The sequence below is a fragment of the Mirounga leonina genome, unplaced genomic scaffold (assembly GCF_011800145.1).
Source record: "Mirounga leonina isolate KUSES-001 unplaced genomic scaffold, KU_Mleo_1.0 Mir_418, whole genome shotgun sequence".
NCBI classification, from domain to species: Eukaryota; Metazoa; Chordata; class Mammalia; order Carnivora; family Phocidae; genus Mirounga; species Mirounga leonina.
This window is the reverse complement of record NW_023270739.1, coordinates 8,742,455-8,754,997: the sequence shown is the minus strand read 5'-3', so window position 1 is coordinate 8,754,997 and position 12,543 is coordinate 8,742,455. Positions and strand designations below refer to the sequence as shown.

Genomic DNA, 12,543 nt, shown 5'->3' with positions numbered 1-12,543 from the left:
TCAGTGGGGTCTCACAAAGAGATAAGAGGCTGTGAAAGTATCCCATAACTTGACGAAGTCATGATTTATTTTCTGCAAAAGATTTCAACCACAAGTAAGCTGTAGAATTCAGGTTCCTTTTTTAAATTTTGCGAAAGGACATGGGTTCATGAACCCATGAATAACCCTTTAAGAGCACCAAGATTCCTTAAAAGTGAACTAGAGAAGCTTAAAGGAAAATGAAAAGTATTTACTGCAATTCCTGAAACAGTCCTTGTACTTATGCTTTTGTAAATCAGATGCATTTGGATTACAGGAAGCAAAGCAACTCAGGAAGTATCAAAACTAAACGCGTACTATAAGTCACAGTCCAAACATCACCTACAAGCTCACTCAGCACTATGTGCTAAATCCTGACAAATACAAAACACTTTCACGGGTCTAATCACTCTCAGAAAACAAAGCAAAACAAAACAAAAATCAAGTATTTACCGATTAGAATGCCTAACTCTTCACCTTCTACCTCCTTCACAGAATGTACAATCTGGCCAAGATCAGACGGCAGTCTAAAGGGAGAAAAACATTTCCCGACACCCTACTGATCTCTACCACACGGATCAATAAGGCATGCCATAGACTCTGACCCTTCAGTCAGGAATGGAATGGCAATGAATATAAACTAGTGACTGCAATATTAAATCTTTATCACAACGAGACAAATAAACCTAGAGAAGGAATTAGAGTCCTATGTTGGAAAAGTTCACCCAAAAAGTGATCATAAGTAAGCTGTTATACTAAAACAGAAAAACCTGTCCCAGAGTAAGACAGAATATTCAACTTAAGAAAAAAGGATGCAGAAAACGCAGAATGGAGATCCAAAATCAGTTCCTAAGAACACCAAAAAGAAGCTGTCTAAACTTCAATGGTGGCTTAGTAACAAAACACTTCCAGATTTCACTCTACACTTCTTTCCATGTCAAACCAAATGCTCCAAAACAAAAACAAACAAAAAAATCTTTAAGCATCTTTAAAAAGCAAAAAAATCAAAGGATGTATCTCTTTCTTCTTCCTGCTTACAATCTTCCTTACCTATAACTATGTTATCATTATCCCATCAATTGGACTACCCAGCTCATTCAAGAATAATTTTTCAGCAAAGAATGCCCAAAATACAGGAGTTGAAATTTTCTACTTATTCTAGGATTTTCCCTTTTGGGAAAGAGGAGCATAAGGACTTGATATTTTAGCCTTTACAGACTACACATCTTTTGTTAAAGGTCTGAACTTCTCAGGAGAATGTGCTGACAGCAGAAAGAACACCAGACAGAGACAATGTAAAAATGAATTTTAGCTCCAGTTCTGCCATTACTTTGCCATATGACCTTGGATAATAATCCACCTCCCCTTGGGATCCACATCCTGACTCGTAAAATAAAGTTCACTTTAGTTCTAAGAATCGATTCTGTGATAAAGAAGCCCTACCCAATGGGCCAAATGCACTAAAAAGGAAGAAACATTAGGTGTATTACCATGTGAAACTAAGTATTTTCTCTGGAACAGAGAGAGTCAACGAAGTGCCATTAAGTAGTTCATCTGCTCCCAGGCCCAAAGTGGCTAAGAGCTACTGTAACAATACCTTGATTTCTCTCTTATCCTGTGCAAAGGCTCCCATAGGATTACTAAACCATCAACTGCAAAACTTCTGTGCTGAGATAAAATTTCAGGAAGCTAATGCTGTGTATAGAATTGTTAAATTGATCAATTCTGCACTTTCCCATAGGAACCTAAGGCTCCAAGAAAATTAGCAGACAGATACTTCTCAAGGTTTTGGCCAAAGGTGAGTTACAGAGATTTTTCTTATGTAAAGAAAAAGTTAGGGGCACCTGTCTGGCTCAGTCATTGGAGTGAACGACTTTTGATCTCGGGGTTGGGAGTTCAAGCCCCATGGTGGGTGCAGAGACTACTTAAAAAAATAAAATCTTAAAAAAAAGAGAGAGAAAAAAGTTAAATAAATATTAAGGGCCTATATCCATCATATGATACTTAATGCAATGGTTATCATCAAAAAAAGGGTACAGATAGCATAAATTTTGGAATAAGATAAACATGGGTTCAAACCCAGGCTTTGCCATGTACAGCTGTGTGACTTTGGAGAAGTCATTTAATCTCTCAATGCCTTAATATTTTTATTTGTAAAACGAGAGAGAGGATGGCAATCTAATGGGGTATCCATAAGAATTAACTGACAACGTGTATACAAAATTCTTTGTTTTTGGCTTTAAAAAAACACAAACGGGGGTGTCTGGGTGGCTCAGTAGGTTGAATATTCTACTCTTGATTTCAGCTCAGGTCATGATTTCAGGGTTGTGGGATCAGGCTCCACCCAGGGCATTAAGCCTGCTTAAGATTCCCATTCTCCCTCTACCCCTCCCCCCTCTAAACAAACAAACAAAAAACCACACAGTATAGATAATAACCACTATTTGAGAAGGAAGAAGACAAAGGGAAAGAAAATATAGTCCACACGTGAGACCCAATAGCTGAGCTCTAACCTTAAAGATCTTCATGCTCTTTTTCACATAAACAGTTACATCAACATAAACAGGGAAAACCACATTCTTCTTACTAAAGGTTTTATATAAAAACAGAGGTGAGCGGCGCCTGGGTGGCTCAGTTGTTAAGCGTCTGCCTTCGGCTCAGGTCATGATCCCAGGGTTCTGGGATCGAGCCCCCGCATGGGGCTCCCTGCTCCGTGGGGAGCCTGCTTCTCCCTCTCCCCCACTCCCGCTGCTTGTGTTCCCTCTCTGAGTCTCTCTCTGTAAAAAAAAAAAAAAAAAAAAAAAAAAAAAAAAAAAACCCACAACACACAGGTGAAGTGAAATTAACCCAAACAAAGCACATAAGTTCCCAGTTTCTTAAAACCCTCCTGGTTCCTCAAGAGAGAAGACTTGAAAGCATATATGTAGGTGAATTCTTGCTCTGTTGCTCTGCTAGCAAATGACTGACAACCATGTCACCTGAAATTAAGAAAACTCTAAGCAGTGCCATCTACATTCTTTAATATGTACAACGCATTACACAGCGCTCTCTCCCCACTGAAATTTCCAGAGAATGTGAAAACCCAGTGAAAGAGCAATGGCTAAAAGTCTAACTACTGCTTTACTGAGGGTTTCTAAAGTTCCATACATTTTAGAACAATAATCATTTCCACAGTCCAAAGTACCCTATCTTCTACACTAAGTGAACAAATGGTACTTGGATTTTTCTCCCTCCCTATTCTGCAAGAATTGCAGAATTGGTAATACACAGGAGAAAAGAATCTTTTTCCTTTTCCACAACAGACCACAAAGCATGCTAAACTATAAAAACATAGAAACCCTATTTCTCCTGTGATCTTGTCCATATATTTTTGTTAAAGAACTATTTTGACCTTTAATTAAATCAGTCCTAGACTCCCTCTGAAACTATTCTACTCTGAACTCAGGAATTTGGTTCTAGATTCATATAAGCATCTTGCATCTCACACACACACACACACACACACACACACACCCCTCTTTCCTCGCACCAAAGCTGCTGCCAAACTCCCAAAAAGCATCTTGCAACACACACACACACACACACACACACACACCCTCTTTCCTCGCACCAAAGCTGCTGCCAACTCCCAAACCAATTCGTTCCGCATCTGAACGTATGATGGTAGTTTACTGACATCGTATTCATGGAATTTACCATGTTCCACCTTGTATTTTAAATATTTATACATATATGCATTCTCTAATACTCCTGGTATGTACTGTTCAACTGAGTTTTCATTCATAAATTAGGAATATATTAAATGAGATACCACTTAGTTTTCATTTAAAAATAACTGGTCTTACTTCTGCTTCCAATCAAGATGGAGTAACAACAACGAGACTTACCTTGCTGCCTCAAAACAAAACAAACAAACCCCAGAAAAAAAAAAATACATGAAACAACAGCACTCAAGACACTTACGGCAGGCAAAAAAGGCACTGATCCCCGAGACAGGAAAAACCAACGTGATTGGTAACTGCCCAGCTTACTGCTTAGAGAAAGCTTCCAGGCTGTAGCACGGACAGGGGGAAGCAGGGTGGGAGCAGGCGGTTGCCATGAGTTGAAGACTCGGAGCTGGAAGTCTAGGGAAGCTAGAGTTCCCAGGGAAGAGTGCCACAGAAGAGAAACCTGCACAGAGAGAGAACTCTGAAGAGGTACAGAGGGTTGCCCCTCAAATATTCAGTTAAGTCATGATCACTGCATGTGTGTGAGGAGCTACTTGAGGCTGGAGAAACGACCACCTGAAGGAGTTGGAGGGAATAATGCCAGGAGATCACACAGTGCTAGGAACAGAGCCTGTTCCCAATGATTAGAGTGGAAAACCTGATAATTTAAGAAACATCAGGTAGAGTACTGTCTTGCGCCTCAACAGTGAGGAAAAATTAAGCAGAAACTAAACACAGCTCTGAACCTTTCTAATAAAACTTAAAAATAAGACCTGAAAGGAGTATACCATTTTTAAGCAACTCAGCTGTGTTGCAGACAATGCTCTAGAACATATATAAAAATATATATATCTAGCTTCCAACAAGGTAAAAAATTCAGTGTCTGGTATCCAATCAAGGATTACCAGGCATGCAAACAAGCAGAAAAATACAATCCATAATGATGAGAAAAATCCTGCTTCTCCCTCTCCCACTCCCCCTGCTTGTATTCCTTCTCTCGCTGTCTCTGTCAAATAAAGAAATAAAATCTTTAAAAAAAAAAAAAAGAAAACTACAGACCAATATCTTAAAAAAAGAAATTAACCATGTTGGAGAGAAAGGTATTCTGGCTCAAAGTAATAGTATACGAAAAACTATGAAAAATAGGAAGGTATAAAATATGACACATTTGGGGACTGCAAATGGCTCAGATTTGGGGGTAGAATGGAAGGAAAAAGGGGGAAGAATTTTCATATTTTCTGGGGGAAAATGAGAGAGCAAGTCAAGGGTTTCACTCTAACAGGGACCCAAGATGACACGTCAAAACCGCTAGGAACTGTGTCCCTGCCCCTGTGCATCGAGCTCTGTGAGAAAACCTTCTCGCTATTAGTAAAGGAGGGAGGACCCGCATCCCTCTAAGTCAGGGGTTGGCAAACTATAACTCTGGTCTAAAGGTGGTCCAGCACCTGTTTTTGTACGATCTAAATGCCAAGCATGGTTTGCCAAGCATGGTTTTTATATTTTTAAATAGTGAAAAAAATTCTAAAGAAGAATATTTTGTGACACATGGAAATTATATGAAATTCAAATTTCAGTGTCTATAAATAAAGTTTTACTGGAACACAGCCACATTCATTCATTTATGTATCGTCTAGGACTTCTTTCATGTTTCAACAGCAGAGCTGAATAGTTGTGACAGATACACCATGGCCCGCAAAACCAAAAATATTTACTATCAAGCCATTAGCAGAAAGTTTGTGGGTTCTGATCTTTCAGAAAATTTCATCTCCTTCACTTATGTCTCAGTTTGTCTCTTCAGAACTTTTTACAAGGAATCTCAGAATCAATATTAGATAAAAATATAGTTGTTATTTATGGATATAAAAGCATTATTTATAATTTCATAAAGTAATTATTGATTTCCGTTTTCATATTTTCCACTTAAACATTCCTTTATATATGAAAGATCAAATTCTGATTATTTTATCCTGTAATTCTGAAAGAATTAAATATCAAAGTTATAATTTTAAAAACTGCATTTCCTTTTGTTTACAGTAAGACTAGCCATACTTATTTCCTGAGCCTTAATTAAATAAGAAATATTCTAATGTTCTGAAACTGATAGCACTTTGAAAGAATTCAAGAGGCAGGATGAAAAGAATATGCCAAAGAAAGGGAATCTAAGATTATTTCTATGATATGTAATTTATACTAAGTATTATTACAGAATATTTTTCAAGGGTTGAAGTCATCTTTTGGTTGTATTTTACCTCTGTTCTCAACAGAAAAACAAGATCGTGTTTTACTGTTGCTATCACATGAAAAGCATAATTCCTAATTTTGTTTTTTCAACATATTTTGATACAATTTCAACATCTCAATTAAGCAGAAACTAAACACAGCTCTGAACCTTTCTAATCACTTTCTAAGTTATATTTACTTTTGCTGATTTTCAGTATGTTATTTGTCAGTCCAACTGTCATCTTTGAAACAGTATTTCTAAAAAATAATTTAAAAAAGTGAAAATTTCATTGTTAGTTAACCTTTGAGGGATCTGAGCAAGACCTAGGTTAGAAGATGGGTAGATTCTTGCCGAACAGCTGACAGCCTGCATAGCTTTACTATGGAGAAGAAAAATAATATTCTACTTAAGAGATCACATCATTTTTGAAATTATAAATTGCTGATAACACTACATGATCAATAAGCTATGAAAACTGAGTTAAAAAAATAAATAAATGAGTAAAATCAAAACACATCAAAAATAAAATTTATAATAAAGATATGATCCTTAATACTCATAACTGATATTTTACTTAGTAATTAGATATAAATGGTAAATCATTCACAGAAATTGAAATAATCAGTCCGAGACACTCAAGTCTCTGGAAACTGTATGTTTTCTATCTGTGAGGACTAATGCGAGAAAGTAGGTAAGAAATGCAAAAAGGACAGAAGATGAAAGGGAACACTTAGCAGTTATCTTCACGTATTTAGCTTTCATGAAGAAGGGAGATTAAATCTATGTGACTCTGGATGACAGGACGAGGTGAGGTGAGAAAACCCTAATGAAAACAGCTTGCTGTAAGGAAAACTTCTACCTTTTAATAGCCAACAATGGAACTATTTATCTTATGAGGCTGTGCTAGTACCATGGAAGAGTATGCAAATACAGAATTAAATAGATTCAAGTTTGAAACCTATCTCCGTACCTAGAGCCACCCAGGTGCCTGATCTCTCAAATCTCAAAGTCTAACGTATGGGAAAAAATACCACCTATCTCAAAAAGTGACTGACAAGGGGCGCGTGGGTGGCTCAGTCGGTTAAGTGTCTGCCTTAGGCTCAGGTCACGATCTCGGGGTCTTCGGATCAAGCCCCCGCATCGAGTTCCCTCCTCAGCAGGAAGTCTGCTTGTCCCTTTCCCTCTGCCCCTTCCCCTGCTTGCTCTGTCTCTGTGTGTCTCTCTCTCAAATAAAATCTTTAAAAAAAGAGAGAGATTGACAATGATGTATGATATGACCACAATAATGATTATGTATGTAAATTATGTTGTTGTTGTGTTACTGCAGGTACGTATGTTATTGTGCATGTAAGGTATGCATTGTATGTACATTATTGCATGTACAGTTGACCCTTGAACAATGTGCGGGTTGGGGTGCCTACCGTGCCTCTGCCCCCACATTGTCAAAAATCTGCATATCTTTTGACTCTCCAAAAACTTCACTGATAGTTTACTGTTGACAGAAGCCTTACCATTAACAGTCAATTAACACATATATTGTATGTTGTATGTACTATGTGCTGTATTCTTATAATCAAGTAAGCTAGAGAAAAGAAAATACTAGGAAAACCATAAGGAGAAGAAAATACATTTACAACAAATATTTACAATACTGTACTTATTGAAAAAAATCCACATAAGTCGGTGTGTGCAGTTCAAACCTGTGTTGTTCAAGGCTCAACTGTATTCCATCAAAGCCTTGAGTAAGTCAGAGATAGAAATTCCAGAAGTGAATCAAGAGTCTCAACTAAATTAATTCATTCACACATTCAACAAACATGTACTGAATATGTAATACCTACAAGAGGCACTGGGGTACCATGGTTTAGAGTGTGGATTCCCAAGCCAGTCTATGGATATGAATCTTCACATCTCTTAGCAGCTGTATAAACTTGGGCAAGTTACCTAACCATTTTATGTCTCGGTTTCCTCTTCTATACCAAAGGGATAATGATAGGGTTGTGGAGAGGATTTCAATGAGTTAATGTAGATGAAGTGTTTAGCACAGTACCTGACAGTACCACATCCTATATATAAGGATTAGCTGATTAGCTATATTATGACTACATCAGGACTACATGCCCGACACTGAGTATACAGCAGACTGCTGACAAGGTCCCTGACCTTTCAGGGCTTATAGTCTTTGAAGGGGTTGGTGGCACAGAAAATGAACAAACAAGCATACCTATAACAAGTAATGATAAGCACTACAATCAGTGTTAAGCTAAGAAAAAGCAGCCTATGGGTATAGGGGAGTTCAGCTGAGATGGGCCAGTCAAGGGAGTGCTTTCCCCTGAGAAGCCCTGTGGTTATCTGGGGGGAAGAGCATTTCAGGCTGAGAGAAAAACAGAAGGAAAGGCCCAGAGCAGGAGGACACAAGGTGTGTGTTAAGAAACTAGCAAAGAGGCCAGAGTCACTGGCCTCTGGAGCGATGTCCGGGGAGGCAGGAAGGTTCCTGACCGCGCAGAGCCTCAGAGACCAGAGTAAGGACACTGGATTTTATTGAGTCTGCAGGGAAACAGCTGGGAAGGTTTAAAGCACAGGAGTGACAAAATGAGACCTGCACTTTAAATAATTCACTCTGTCAGTGACCTCTAACAAAATATTCTAAGGTTTCCTGAATGTCATCATTCTAATAGAAACAGAGGCACATTTAAGCACCCGGGAAACAGCAATACTACAGCATGGCAGACCGCGGCGTTCCTAAGGCTTAGCCGGGCCACTGAGCACCGACGCCCAATCATAAAGTTGCTGCATTCACCACAGCAGCCATGTACAGCAGGGCTGCGTCCCATTTGCGTTTGTTGGATTTCACATACCAAGCGCTGTGAAGGAAGCTTAAAAGAAAGACTGGACAGTGGGTCTGGAATGATGAAACAGAAAGAGCGAAGGATTATGGCTGCAGAAGGGAATGCCTTGGGACACCAACAATGTCAGGTTCCAGAGAGGAACAGTACACCAGAGAAAGAGGCCTCTGGGCAGAGGGGCGGTATCAGCTCTGTGACTGGTTCCTGGCGATGACCCAAGTGTCATCTAGCGAAGCCCAAGAAACAACCCGAGGTAAGGAATTATACAAAGATGTTAAAACGTGACTGGTCCACAAGCCAGAAGTCAAAAGAGAGATGAAACTGTTTTCACATGGCCATCTGTGTAGATATGAGTTTGAAAATTTTCAGGCAAAAACAGAAAACTAGAGGAACAAAACCAGGCCTTTCTGCCATGCGCTATCACGGAGACGGGGATGAGTGTCCTTTACCTTGCAACATGGAGATGTCCTCCATGGCCATAAAAACTTGAATAGTAGATTATCAAACACTAAGCTTACTGAGTCTCAACTGTAAAACTAAGGAGAAAGGTGAAGTTAAAAAAAAGAGAAGGGGCAAAAAAGGTGTGTGTGGGGGTGGTGGGGGTGGGGGAACGGGGATGACTGGGAAGAAAAATCATCTAATGAGTCAAAATTGCTCAGATTTAATCACATTTATGCAATTCTGGGTTATCTTTTCAGGAAAGCTTAGTAATTTTTAGCATAGCAATATTTTTTAAGAGTCCATCTTGGCTCTGGCAAGGCAATGGTTATAACTGAAGATATGGAGCAGTGTAGAAGAATTCAGAAAGAAACCAAATCTCTGGAAAAAGTGAGGGCTTTTTTTGGTTCATTGTAAAGTAACATAAATTAGTCTCCAACCCACAATCTGCACCTACCCCCAACTTCCCAGCGTCCTGTGCAGCCCATAGAAAGTGGAAAGTGTGCCAAAACAAACAGTGTGGGCTGAAGCTCTGTGGATGAAGGGTGGGATGAGGTTTGGTGGAATTGGCAGGCAAGCGAATGGAATCACTTTAAAGCAATGCCACAAAATGGAGACTAAATAATCACGAGCACTTTCAAAATCCACAGAAAAATGGAATATGCTTAAGCTAGATCACAGAACTGATTCCTTACTCCAACTCATTTCAAAAAAACAAACACAGAAAGGATAGGGGAAAATGAAACAAAGCAAAACATACCTGCTCTGTTATCTGTCTTTAATTAAAGTATAAAATACCCTCCCTCTTCTCTTCTCCCAACCACCCTGGAACAGAATAGCGAACGGGCAGCAGCTCAGGTGAAAGACTTCAGCCTTGCAGCTACAAAGAGGGGAGATAGCAGACAATGGAACTGGTGATTCATTACAAAAGAATACACTCCAGAGCCGGCCTGCTGCCACATGGGCTCACTGCACTATTTAAAGGAACAGCAACCCCCTTTCCAACCTTCCTTATTCTTAACACCTTCCCTCCTCTCAGTCCTGATGGAAAACAGATTTTGAAGAAAATGCCAGCAAAGCACTGAGCTGTCCAAGAAAGGAAGGGCTTTGTGTTCCACAGAAACTGGCAGTCTTACACTATAGGAGTACAAAAATTTTCTTTCACATCCATACTGTAAGATCTTTTCCTCTCTGCCTGGTATACTTTTCCTTTCAACAACAAACAGTATAACTGAGTCTGAGTCTGGCTAAACATTTTTTTTATTAATTGAAGTCATTTGCAATTTTGTTTTTCTAATTTTACACATATTACAAGAATGACTTCTCTTTTCCTTCCTTTTATTCTACATTGTTTTTATAGATGTGAAGAGATGCAATAATTTCATTCACATACTCAGAAATAACAAAGTATCTCAGTGAAAAACTCCTAAGACATTACATGAACAATGGATACACCTAAAGTTGTATTTTAAAAAGTCACAGGAGCATGTGTCTAGAATATTAGAATTTTGTGATTAAATTGTCATTTGCTTTTTTTTTAAACAGAACACTGATTACCTATTATAAATGACAGAGCAGTTCGCTAATTACCCCCAGAACTGGTCTTATAAAACTAGAGCCGATAAAATAATAAGGCGCAACTATTGATATGGGTCTGATATTGCCATCCACTTCGCCCTTCTTCCATCAAAGTGAGCAATTAATTTAAAATAAAGGGATACAGAAATGTCAGGATCCAATATGCAAAGAACCTAGGTGACAAAATGATAAAAATATATCCAAATACCTTTCTTAGTATACTAGTCAAGGCACTAAACACCATAATTAACCATTTAACTTTGATAACCAAACCCTGAACAGCGCAGACATTTTATATTCAGAAAGTTTATCTGACAGATCATTATCAAATATTGGGATTAGGTGTCTAGCTTGAAAAACAAAAACGAAAAACAAACAAATAAAAAAACCCAAAACCTTGTAAGGACAAATAAAGATGTGGCCCATCTGGTTATTTCCTTTGATTTTTTTCTAGATTACTAAGAACCATGTATGTTATATTACACAGAAAGAATATGTACCAAAACAAATATGCTGGCATACATACTGAAAATCCACAAATCTGATACTCTGTACTTCCCAGTTATAGAAATTCGGGATGGGCAAAAATGAGCAACTTCCTTCTCTCAGCATCCAGCACATCCTGAGACAACCGCAGTGATTTTAATTTATCTCTTAGAATTCTTAGCCACCAAGAAATCCTTCTTTCCAGCTTATTTCTCTCTTCTGCTTCGCTGCTAGGACCACAGTTCTCTTAAACACCAGTTCTTCAGACTGCAACATGAAGTGTGCATGAGCATGTGCATTCTAACCTGTGCTTACACATGCTCACCCAGCTCGTCCAGAAACGAAGGGCACACGTTCCAAGAGGCCACAGAAACCTTCTGATTAGAAAAAGCACTAGTTTAGAGAACTTTCACTGATTTAAAAATATATATAATGAAAAGTCAAGTAGTTGGAAAGCCCTCAGTAACCGCTGAGAAAGAAGAGAGCTGTCGCCCTTGTAATAGTGCCAGTTAATGAAAATTGAATGAGGGCTCCAAGGTTAAGAAGTATCATCTCCCAAGCAGCAAAGAGAATCCAGAAACAGGTCTTCTCTTTTATGGAAATTTTTAAAAAGTAAAGCAGTATTTTTAAAGAGTTAATTAGGCTAACAACAAAGGAATAAGAAGTGGAAAAGAAAATATTTCAAAGGTTTCTCCCCTTTCCACAAGGAGGGTTTCTTGATAATCCCTAAACTCAGATCTGGTGAAAAATCACTCTGGAAAGACATATTCTTTGGAACTTCCCTTCCTTCTAGGTCACGTTGGCAGAATCTCCCTAATGCTTTCCCTCCTTCCAAACAGCACTGCAGGGCATTATATAACATTTAACGGAACACTGTTCCTGCTCCTAAAATGATGCCTCTCTCCAGATAGCTAGCCGACTCTCTCGCCCTCCGGTGGTGACTTGGAGAGGAAAAGAAAAGAGAGAATACAAAAAAAAGGGCAAACTCCTTAAAAGGAAAGCACTGTCCAGTAATGAAATTTCCCTACAGAGCATAAAAGCCTGGAGGGACACCGATCCTAAGTCTGAGCCTAAAGGACAGGAACGCTCACCCATGCAAATGATTTCACTGATCAATCGCAGTCTCATCATTCCCTCTCAACCTATGTGTAAAGAAAAAAGGGTAAAAGGAACATGCAGAGGGTGCCAACGAGAAAAAGAGCACGGCCAGGGGGAACTGGGGAAGAGTATTCACCTTTCCATTTGTCAG

General features: G+C 38.9%; 1 protein-coding gene across 17 annotated transcripts in view; it reads right to left on the bottom strand.

The window, feature by feature from the left end:
- Nucleotides 1-12,543, bottom strand: part of RBFOX2 (RNA binding fox-1 homolog 2) — a 279,550-nt gene that overhangs the window by 83,257 nt on the left and 183,750 nt on the right. The gene's annotated exons all lie outside the window — the stretch shown is intronic.